This window comes from Phoca vitulina, unplaced genomic scaffold (genome assembly GCF_004348235.1).
Source record: "Phoca vitulina isolate PV1807 unplaced genomic scaffold, GSC_HSeal_1.0 scaffold14, whole genome shotgun sequence".
Classification (NCBI taxonomy): domain Eukaryota; kingdom Metazoa; phylum Chordata; class Mammalia; order Carnivora; family Phocidae; genus Phoca; species Phoca vitulina.
The window spans coordinates 32,432,384-32,445,140 of record NW_022589717.1 but is presented as its reverse complement, the minus strand read 5'-3'; the positions used below and the strand labels follow the sequence as shown (position 1 = coordinate 32,445,140).

At 34.6% G+C, this 12,757-nt stretch overlaps 1 protein-coding gene across 2 annotated transcripts in view; it reads right to left on the bottom strand.

Annotated features, from left to right (window-relative positions):
* GLRB (glycine receptor beta) overlaps window positions 1-12,757 on the bottom strand; it is an 86,171-nt gene that overhangs the window by 70,880 nt on the left and 2,534 nt on the right. The window lies entirely within an intron of this gene.

The following is a 12,757-nucleotide window of genomic DNA, read 5'->3' as shown; positions in this document are numbered from 1 at the left end:
GATTATTAAGATCCAAGGTGACATATCTGAGGACATACCATGAGTTAGTAACAAAGTGAACCCAATTCTTCTCTGGAACTTCAATCCAATTCTTCCTCTTTAATTCAACTAATTTCACTTCAAATTTGTCATTATTAATTACATTTCTTAATCATTTAATTGTGCATAGAGTAGGGCTTTCTTAGCTTAGGTGACTTTTGAGCTGGGGCTGGAGGGATAAGGAGGCATGTAACAGGTAAAAGGGAGAGGACGAGGGCAAATTTGAGAAGGTGGTTACAGTAGGAACAACAGTACAGACTCACAGGGGGATCTGGACCACCGAGATGTTCAGCAACCAAGAGCATGCTGGCAGTGGGAAGCAGAAGTGGAAAGAGAAAGGGGTGCCTGGGTGGCTCAGTCAGTTAAGCCTCTGACTCTTGATTTTGGCTCAGGTCATAATGTCAGGGTCCTGGGGTTGAGCCCCGCGTGGGGCTCCTCACTTGGCAGGGAGTCTGAGGGAGATTTTCTCTCTCTCTCTCTCTGCCCCTCCCTCTCACACACTCTCAAATAAATAAATATTTTAAAAAAGAGAGAGAAATAAATGATTGGATATACACTGAGCATCACAAATCTGTTGACACCATAAAACATTAGTTCTCAAAGTGTAGTCCACAAAGACCTGAAGGTACACAAGACCTCTTCTGGTGGTCCACAGAGTCAAAATTATTTTCATAAAAATAATAATAATTTTAAAATGTTATTTACTTTGTTTCAGAATACTGACATTTGCACTGATGGTATAGAAGCAATGGTGGATAAAACTGCCGGGGCACAAATCAAGAAAATAATATTAATGTGTACTAATAGTCATTGTGTTCTTTACTACTACATGCTAGCAGTAATTAAAGAAATAAATAATTTAAAAAATAGTGTTCATAAGTAATGTTTTTAAAGGAGCAGTAAAAAACATGCTAAGTTTATTGAATTTTGAAATTTAAATCCACATTGTCTTAATATTCTGTGTGAAAAAAATGATAAGTATCCATACAGCACTTCTGCTACACACCAAACTATGTTAACTGTTCCTATGAAAAGCACTCAGGCGACTAATGTTCTAGCTAAACTAGGTATTTTTATGGAACACCATTTTCATGGAACACCACAGAAAAACTGTGGTAATTTAGTCTTATTTAGCGAATAACTTTTTAACAGCGAATCAAGAGAGCTTGTAACTTCAACAATAACTACAAAGGGCATAACATCTGTTGCCAATAAAATAATGTAAATTTTCATACAAAAATTGGAATTTTAGGAAACTTAATATCATCACCATGACCTTGACAGCTTTCCAATATTTAACAGACTTTCCAATGAGATCAGAAGTGACATTAAATGGATGTGATTTTTTGATATTCTATAATGAAATGTGTTAACATCTGCAAAACCCAGCAAACCAATATTTTCCTAATGACCAATGCAGGATGTTATAAAATCATGTTTGGGCAAAAGAGCCATTCACTGTAGCTACAGTTAACAAGACTATACTGTATACATGAAAGTTGCTGAGAGAGTGAATCTTAAAAGTTCTCATCACAAGAAAAAAAGTGTGTAATTTTGTGAGGTTTGATGGATGTTAACTAAACTTATTGTAATCCATTCACCATATTTACATATATCAAATCATTTTGTTGTACACCTTGGATTAATACAATGTTATAGGTCAATTATACCTCAATAAAACTAGAAAAAAAAGCAGATATTAAATTGTTCAAAAAATGATTAAGACACTGAAAAAATGTGAATAGTAATAAAACTAAGAAAGTCTTAAAAAGTGTAAAACCAGTGGACTTTAGTGCAACAGAAAACAGAATGTTCACTAATCTGATTTCACAATCAGATTAGCTTTTGAATCTGCAACTAGCTTTTAAAAAATTATCACTTGTTAAATTTTGGCATGGCATTAAAGAAGAATATTCACAGTTATGCAAAGGCTATTAAAATACTTTTCCCTTTTCTAATTACATGTCTGTGTAAGGTCATATTTTCTTTACCTACTTCAATCAAAACAATATATCACAAGGCCAATATGAGAATTTAGCTATCTTCGGTCAAGCCAGCCTGAAACAGATATGCAGCAATGTAAAACAATAGTTACTCTCCCCACTATTTTTTATTTTTGAAAATATAGTTATTTTCATAAGAATTAAGTTGTTTATGTTAACATGGAATGAGTAGAGTTATTTTAAGTGATTTAATATTTTAAAAATTTGTCTCAATTTTACACAATTCACAGGGCTGTGAATTGTGTAAGACTGTTGAATCACAGACCTGTACCTCTGAAACAAATAATACATTATAATTTAAAAAAAAAAAAAGAAGAAGAAGATAGCAGGAAGGGAAAAATGAAGGGGGGAAATTGGAGGGGGAGACGAACCATGAGAGACTACGGACTCTGAGAAACAAACTGAGGGTTCTAGAGGGGAGGGGGGTGGAGGGATGGGTTAGCCTGGTGATGCATATTAAAGAGGGCACGTTCTGCATGGAGCACTGGGTGTTATACGCAAACAATGAATCATGGAACACTACATCAAAAACTAATGATGTAATGTATGGTGATTAACATAACATAATAAAATAAAAAAAATTTGTCTCAATTTATAATAAGGTAATATTAGTAGATATAACTCACATAAACAAAAGCTCTTTGTGTCCTTAACAATGTTTCAGATTATAAAGGGGTGCCAAGACCAACCATATGAGAGCCACTGCCATGCAATATGAATAAAAGTGGAGAAGGTAGGATGGAATTCAGGCATCTAGGTATGTAATTGCAATAACAGATTCAAGGTGAAATGATGAGAGCCTGGCAAAGACCATACTAGTGGAGATGGGGAGAAACAGCCAGATGCAAGAGTCATTTCTAAACAAGAATCAACAAGATAAGTAACTGATGAGATAATCAGGGAGATAGCTCATGGAAGAAAGATACTTCTGCCATTTCTCAGGAAAGGCTGAATACAAACCTGGGAAATACAGATGGAAGAGCTGGTTCATACATTAACTCTGAAGTCCAGTAGGATTTTGAAAATAATTATAGGGAACCCATAGGAGTAGTTACACCTAGGGATAAAGATGTGGGAATAGCCATAGATAAAGTAGAAATTACTCAGGGGAAAATTGATGAGTAAGAAGCTAAAAGGACCAAGAATGAATATCTGGTAAAACTCAGTATTTCAGGACAGAGAGAAAAGGAATATCAAGTGAAGATGGCTAATCAGTTGTAGTCAGAGAGGTAGAAAAATAGTTCCAGGAGGGGGTCAAGTGCTAGTAGCCAAAAGCTGGGTGGGTGGGGTAGGAGACTGTGTCAGGATGCAGCGGACAATCATTAGTTCTTATTAAGTAGTAGAAGGACTCAAAAGAAAGTCAGTAAATTTCCTTAAAAGGAAAAAAATATCTTTATCAAAAAGCACAATGGTGACAGGAGTTAATATCAACAGGAGAGTGAGTATTCAGAATATTAAGTGGTACATATTGTTTTATGTGTTACCACAATAATGTATGGCTTTCATAATTTAAAGAAATTCAAGGAAAGGAAAGGAAAGAAAAAAATAATGAATATCCCTGAGAAAGTATAGACCATTGTAGGCTATTAGTTTAAGACATATGGCAGTGAACACAGGGAAAAAAACAAAGTTAATGAAATAGGAATATAAAAACTATTATTTTTCAATTGAGAGACCCTTCAGTATTTTTGTAAGCCCTCAGAAAAAAAAGATCCAAAGAAAAAAAGCATATTGAAAACTTGGGAGAGCAAAGGTAATGTAATAAAGATAGGTGTCAGAAGAGGATGGAAGACAAAAGGAATCTCCTTTCCTGTTAAGTCAGAAGCAAAGGAGAAAAGAAAGGATAATGTTATAGGCAGCTTTAGCATGAAGACAGAGAGGCACTGGGGAAGTTTCTGCCCAATGACTTCTATTTTTTTTTTCTTTGAAGTGAAAGCTAAGACTGCATGCTAAGACTCAGGATAAAGGATGAAACAATTATTAGAAAAGTAGAGCCACTGAGGAGGGCCAAGTAAAAGGATTATTGGAAACTTAGTGAAGACCCAGCCAAGACTAGATCACCACACAAAATAAATCAATACAGATTCTTAAAAACTGAAAACATCTACATCTGTAGAATTAAGCCAAAAATATTATAATCAAATGAATACAAAACTTCTGGATGATATTAAAGAGTGTTGCAGTTAGACCTCTGGATCATTTTGTCAGCCATGCCCACGGTATTACGGAGAGCTTTTATCGATGCAAAAGAACACTCATTACACATCCACTCATTAATCGGTTGGCCTTTTTATTAGGTTATTCTCAGGAATCAGAGTAGTAACCTTCCCTGAATAGTCATGAATTCATACTATTGTTCTCTTACAAGAGGACTAATAAAGGTCAGATGTTTCAAGTTACCCAACATATTCTATTAGTGATTTAATCAGTGTTTTGCTGTTATTCCAATCAGAGCTCTAGAAATATTATTTCATATTTACATCATCTCTCAGAGGAGCTATTTGTATGTACATAAATTTGAATAATTTGCTTCATGAATTCTAAGTGTATATTTCCATAAAATGTCTGTGGTAAAGGAACTCATTTATAAAAGGTTCTCTGCTTTCTGGAGCACAGCAGTGATGTGCCTCTTTTAGGTAATAGCACAAAGAGAACAGAGAAGACTTCTGCAAATATACTCTATTCTTTACTGTATTATTGTATTATTCATCTCCAAAAGGAAAAAAAAAGGTACATTTTTGTAAGTCAAATTCCTTAATTTGTGAAAAACTGGTAAACTAAGAATGCAAACAATTCACCTTCTGCATACATTATTCTACTTTGGGATTCAATTAAATGCGTACATTTTGATAAACCAAGTTTGAAATTTAGATCTCTTTGTAATTAACTTGGTCAAGAAACAGAATTTTGTGTATTCTTTTTCCATTGGTTTGGCTTGACTGGCTTTAAATCTGAAAGCAAAATAGTGACAAAAACAAAAATAGTTAACCCTGAATATAAAGGTATCAAAAGAATCATAAATAAAACTTGATTAAGTCTTAAAAGATACAGCTGTCATAAATGAATGAATGAGTGAAATTAGACTACTGAGATCAAACTTCTCCCTTATACAAATGAGAAAATTGAGACACCCCCTAAAATTAGTGAATTATTGAAAGTCATAAAGCCAATTAGCAACAGTTCTAATTGAGATATAGCAGTGTTCCTTCTCCTATATTACCATGCCATCATGATTTAGCATACATACAAAGGGAACTTTAAACAATACGGGTTTAGAAGTATTACCTTTAATCACAGTCCCAGTGAGCCACTGACCAATCAAAAGATTTATTTGTTTTTTCTATATAGTCAGTCACCCATTTTATTCCATTTGATTTAGCAAGCATAAGTGAGGCTCTTAAGGAAAGAATTCTGAAGTAGGCAGAATATAAAATTGTATATGTGTGTGTATAATACGTGTTTGTGTGTGTATATATATATACACACACACACACTCACATATATATATTAAATATACATGTGTGAATATATATATATATGTATATACACTTCAAGATTCTTTGCATAAGAGCCTCACTTAGGCATGCTAAATAAGTGTGTGTATATACATTTGTTATATATGGTTAGAGTTAACAATATATTGTGTTAACCATCCAAATAAATTATAAATATTTGAGATGAGATGGATGTATGTGTATATATATATATTAGATGAGATGTGTATATATACATGTATTGAGTTAATACATACATAATACAGTTCAACTAGAAAATAAAGATATCATATAAAGAGTATTAGTATTAATACAGAATTTATACCAACCATGATATTAATATTTTTTATATTAAACAGCCATCACATGCTATCAATTTATATTAACCTTATTCTCAACTGAAACTTCTAATTATTTTAAAACTTTCATAAGACAAGGTAATACTTGAGTCCTGAGGGACTAGTAAGACCTGCACAGATTATGCAGGAAGTTGTCATTCTACACATAAACATGTCTAAGCATAAGCAATGGCAGAGAAGTTTAGGAGCAAGGACAGATCAGCCTTTCTAAAATAAGAGGGTAGTTTCACATAAAGTTTGGGATGCAAATTAGAGAGGCCCTTGAAAATCAAAGTGAAGAGTTTACACTGGGACCCAACAGGCAGTAAGAAGACATTGTGGGTCTTGAACATAATATTAACAAGATGAAAATGGAAACAATATGCGAGATGAATGATAATGAACAGAAAAAACAGGGCAAATAATTAGAAAAATATCGATGAAAACTGCTCAAAATGATGGTAAGTGGAGATGCAATGAACATGACAGATATAGGAAATCATTCTAAGAGAAAGAAAGACAGGTTCCATTTAAGTTTCATGCCTGAGCAGCTAGAGTAATGAGGATGCCAGTTTCAAAACCTGGGAAAATTATTTGGAAAGGGAAAATCATTAATTCAGCTCATGGCAAAAGAAAAGCATGCCATTCAGCTGGGACTGTTCAATAGGTAATAAGAAAATATACAATCAAACATCAGTAAAATATTCAACCTAGATATATTATAGTAAGAATAATGTAGGCAATTTTCCATTGTATTCATTACAGAGATTACCCATCCCCTTTTGCAATCAGCCTTTCATCTTTTGGCCAACACACTTATCTTGAACATTTCCACTAGGAAGCAACAAAACTACACTAAAATCAACCCACTCTATTAATCAATAGTAGGTAAGAAAATCTACCATATAAAATAAATATATCTTTGTCCTGTGTTAATAATAAGGGTTTAAAAACCTTCAGTAGTAGAATTTCATCTTGGACTTTCATGAATATTCATATTTTAAAAGTATCTCTTTCAAACCCAGAAAATATTTCTCTTTTCTGATCTAAACCAATAGGAGGAAATATGTCTCAAATAGTGATTGGGGGATGGTAGACATAAGTGATCCTATCAATGCTTGCTATAAATTATAAGGTATAGGTTTATAGATTTATATTTATGTGTGTATCATATATGAAACCAGAACATATTAAAATATACTTCCATGGGTGCCTGGGTGGCTCAGTCAGTAAAGCATCTGCCTTCAGCTCAGGTCACTATCCCAGGGTGCTGGGATCGAGTCCCGCATCGGGCTCCCTGCTCAGTGGGGAGTCTGCTTCTCCCTCTGCTGCTGCTCTCTCTTTCTCTCTGTCAAATAAATTCTACCACTGAGATAAAATTTTCAAATGATTCTATCTCATTCTATTGGATAATAGTAAGGCCATAATCAAATACAATATATTAGAATCAAAGAATCTTAAAAATCTGACAAATTGAAAAGACCATCTGGTCTAACTACCTACCCAATGTTCCAATTTTCTATAAAATAGGTCTGCCAAATAATTACCCCTCAATACCAAGTGCCTCCAGTTATACGGAACTCCACTACGTCCCTTCCCAGTCAATTATATTTAGGCAGAACTCTTATTAGAAAGTTCTTCCTGAGAGCTAAAAATATCCTACCCACAGCTTCTACTCATTAGTCCTGGTTTTCACTATTGGTGCCAGCAGCAAAGTCTAATTTTCTTATCTACATCATAGTTTTTCAACGATTTGAAAACAACTTTCAAATCTCTGTTTTTTCAGTCTCTCTAATATGACATGATTTTAATGATCTCAATTGTTCTTATTTCTCTCCCCTGAAAATACTGACTAGCACAATGCAGAAACCTCTCTAATCTTGCTTGAAATAGTATCATCCTATTAAGTGAAGTAATATACTTAACATAAGATTGGTAAAATAAAAATACTAGTTTAAGTAACTATATATACTCATTTATATCATATATATTATATACACGTAATACATATTTTATATATATTTAAATCATTACTGTATTACCTAATTTTTCCAAATGTTCTCTACCATACTGTTTCCTCCATCCTACACTTGCACAGATGATTTCTAGACAAAATTGTAATTTATACTTCCATCTATCTTTTTTAGTTTCAGCCCATCACTTTAACCCTTCAAGATCATAGTGGATCCTAATTCTGTCTCAGATATTCATTATATGTCCCCAAATGACATGATCCTCAGTTTGGATATGTGTTTCCTTTGTACGGTCTTATTTTAGTCATTGATAAAATGTTAAACATGATAAGGCCAAAATTTCACCAGGAAACATCATCCAGATTGGAAATGTTTCACTAATTACCCAGTTGTTAACTCATCTAGTTGTCCCTATATTAAGACCATATTTCTAAATATGGTCCATAGGGACTATATAAGTTATTTTCAAGTTCCTTAACAAAATCCAAATATAATGACTTATAAGAGCCAAAGATCTTTAGATTTTTATTCACTCTTTAAACAAATTTTTATTGTATGTATACTTTGTGTCAGGCACTAAATTGATCTCATCTCTGGTGATTGAGTCAATAAGACGCTGCTCCCAAGGAGCTTACAATCTAGTGGGGAAAGCAGAAAATTACAATTGATGATTACCATACAGTATTATAAACATCATAGGCAATTAGGGAACTACGGAGGCACAGAGTACAATTATGTAAATCATTAGGAAAGGCTTCCCAAAGAAGATAACAAGGTTTGAGTTTGAGGTCATTATGGGACCGTCAGATTAAAATCTGGTTATTTGGGAGAGAAGTCTGGACCAGGCATACAGACTTAAATGTGTTAAAAAGAAAACCATTGGGGGCGCCTGGGTGGCTCAGTCGTTAAGCGTCTGCCTTCAGCTCAGGTCATGATCCCAGGGTCCTGGGATCGAGCCCCGCATCGGGCTCCCTGCTCCATGGGAAGCCTGCTTCTCCCTCTCACACTCCGCTTGCTTGTGTTCCCTCTCTCGCTGCCTCTCTCTCTGTCAAATAAATAAATAAAATCTTTAAAAAAAAAAAAAAACTTTAAAAAAAAAGAAAACCATTGGCCCAAAATGGTGTCACTTAAGGCAAGTCACCAAATACGGACCTAATACCTTACCCAACTGCATTTCAACCTACCCTAAAAATGTAGTCTTAAACTGGACAGTCAGGAATTTTCGGATCATCATCAATGAGGAATCTGTCACACGTGCCCTCTCCATCCCCCCAAAAATGAGGTAATCCACCTAATAAAATCCCTTGCCCTTCCCCTTAAGGAAAGGTAGCCTTGCCTGAAGCAATCCTTTCTTTTGCTAATAACCTCTTGCCACATTCTCCTTCCTATAAAAACCTTCCACTTTGTACAACTCCTCAGAGCATCTCTCTACTTGCTAGATGGAATGCTGCCCGATTTATGAACTGCTTAATAAAGCCAATTAGATCTTCAAATTTACTCAGTTGAATTTTGTTTTCTAGGAAGAGTCAACAGTGAAAGATGATATTTATAGCCATGGATTTGGACAAGACCACTGAGGTAGGAGTTAACTAAAGAAAAAAAGAAAGCACTGGAATTTCAGGTAAAGGGAAGAATACTCCCAAGGGGTGAAAGGTCAAGTGTGTATGAGACCTGACTCATATGTGTTGGGTTGGGAGAGGGGCTGGGATAGAAAGATACTGCTGGAGATGTCAGAGGCCAGTTCAGTAAGAGCTTTTTGTGTGGAGCCAAGAAATGTGGAGCCAAGAAATGAGCCAGAGGCCAATTCAGCAAGAGCTTTGTCTCTGGAGCCACAGAAAACTATGGAGGCCGTTGAAGGGCTCTAAGCATTGGAATTGCTTGCCTAGATTGAAGATTTAGAAAACATCCTCTGGGGTCAGTGTCCAATATGAACTGATGGAGGAAGACAAGAAGCAGGGAGACTAATAAAGAGTTCACCAAAATGGGTAGAGAGGAGTAATTAAAGCAGTGCCCACAGGGGAGTGAAAATGAAGGACATATTCTGGAGATGAGAAAGACTCTGAACTGAGAAGTCTTGGACACTAATGAGTTTGAGCTGTTTCAGTAGAAAGAGAAGGTCTAAGGAGATCCCCAGCATTTCAGTTGGCAAAAGAGGTAGTCGTATCATTTGCTGGATAAGGAAACACTGCATCAGGAGTGGTGGGGAGGATTTCTGAACTCAGGTTTTGTCATTTTAAGTTGAGTTTGAGGTCAAAATAGGATAGCCAGGTAGAAAATATTGGATGTATGGATATGGCATTCTTCATAGAACTCTGGGATGGACACAGAACCTTAGGAGTTAACAGTGAATAGATGGTAGTTACAGCCATAGATTTGGACAGAATCACTCAGGCAGACTATACATAATCAGAGGAGAGACCCAATAGATGAAGGTTAATGTTAAATTCAAGCTGTAAAATAAAAAGCTTACTGTATCCAAGGACTTTATCAATTTTTTTCTCATTTACAGTTTATTTCTTATATTTTAATATGTATGAAATTTCTAAAGTTTTTGAAAGGAAATTTATCAGATAGCTTGTCAATGTGGTACTACTGTTTCACTTATACATCAAAAAACAATAGCATAAATTTATGTTATAGGATCTCAAGACAACATGAGTTAAAAAATATATAGTAAAAGAGCCAGGAAAGTTTATGATACAATTCAAGCTCAACATCAAAATTAAACTCTAGAATGTTAAGGACCCCAAGTGTTTTATTTCTTCTACATTTTAAAACCTTTTTCTTCTTATTTACAAGTCTTGGTTGGGGGAGAGAATATTGTTACAACAGTAAAACAGGAAATTCTTGCTCACTTTTGCTACACTCACACATTAACTGCATGTGTATATACAACCTCATTGCTTCATCAACCCTATTCAAAAAGAAAAAAAACAATTTAAATAAATAAAAATATCACTGAACAAGATTTCACCATATTGAAGAGCATATGGTAGTCTGTACCTAAATTTCATAATCTCAAATACTCCTCTTAGTCAAAATATTTTATATTTTATACTTTATCAACTTATACAAGATGGACTAACTGGATCATCCTCTAAGAAACAAATGATATGCATATTCTTTCACAGCACATTATTATAGCTGAGATTCTTAATCTGGATGTTCAAAGAAATTTAGTATAATGGATCCAAACACAGCCAGAGAAAACTCTAGTCTTCTGAAGTTCATAATTCAAAATTCTTAATAAAATGCTCAAACAAAAAAAATATATATATAAATCTTATTCTCCAAGGCACACCTGCTTTTTAATAAGTCAGATTTTTAGAGGCATCACCATGGCAACTGTTAATAAAGTTTTATCTAGTCTCATAATTATAATAAAATAAAATAAATAAAATAATTAAAATTTAAATGTCATGGTAGAAAATTTCAACAATAAAATTTCAGTTAATTACACAACATATCTATAATACTGTGATATGGGCTTACCAAGTGTATGTTGGGCCTTCTATTTGCCAAAGAGAACCTTATTGTTTCATTCTTAATCTACTAGATTTAACTAAAAATCTGTCCTAAATAGCTATACACACTGGAAATATATAGCCAGTTTATATATAAGACAATTTAATAGCATAATTCTGAAAAGGGATAGAATGTCCTCTAAAGGACTCTCATAAGATATATGGTAGTTAGGGGCATTAGGGTGGCTCCATAGGTTAAGCATCTGACTTGGTTTCGGCTCAGGTCGTGATCTCATGGGTCGTGAGATCGAGCCCCATGTTGGGTCCCGCACTCAGTGGGTAGTCTGCTTGAAGATTCTCTCCCTCTGCCTCCCCCACTCTAAAATAAATAAATTAAAAAAAAAAAAAAAAAGATACGTGGTAGTTCTAAGGCTTGATGTTGCCATCTTCCAAACTCTTTGATTCATGACATTTGATTGGGGGGGGAGGGGAATGGGCAGGAGGTAGTGGAAAAAGAGTCCTATCAGCTTCACATATAGAGAAACCTGATCGATTGAAGTTGACCTGACTCCACACATAGAATCACCATGACTGTAACACATATGCAACAGTCTGTACCAATATGCCAACATTCATCAAGTAAAAGGTTAATATAAAAATATCTAAAACATGAGAATGTGTCTTTTCGCTCGGGAGGAGTAAAGCCTGACAATGTCCAGTTCCCTAACAGGCTTATCTCCTGGTTGTGACACAAAAACTCTGAACACTGAAGAGTAGTGATGGTTGCAGATGGGGATTATTCCTAAACCTGCCCCATCAGATACTTCATACCCAACTGGGCAGATGGCCAAGGAGGGACACATGAATATAACTCAGGGCCACCCTGTAATACACCCAGAAATCTGGCGCTGACAGCAGACTCTGCAGCACTGAAAAAAGTAGGACTAATAAACTTGAAAACCAAGAGATACTTCTAAATCGGGAGCTTTATTTAATGTTAGACTATATGTGCATCATGACACTCTCCAGACTTCCGGTGTCACATAGTCATACAGATATCCATCCCAAAATGCCAATTCTAATATCCTTTCTTAACAAAATAAACTTCCCAAAATGTTCCTTACTATCCCATACCAAATACCTACAAAACTGTAATAGTCTACCTTTAAATAATGTTGATGCTGAGATGTTACCTGTGATCAATATGGCATTTAAAACATATTAATTAAAAAATGACCTATAACAGGAAATTAATTTTTATTCCAGATCAATGCATATGTGATCTTATTACCTGAAAACACCTTACATTTGTGAAAGTTATTTACTTACATATTCTTCAATTGCTCTAACCATTAGGTATTATTAAGAATATGCTGTTATCCAGTAATATTAGCTCTTCCTATTAAAAAAAAAAAAAAAAAAGTCCAAACTACAAAAGGAGGAGTG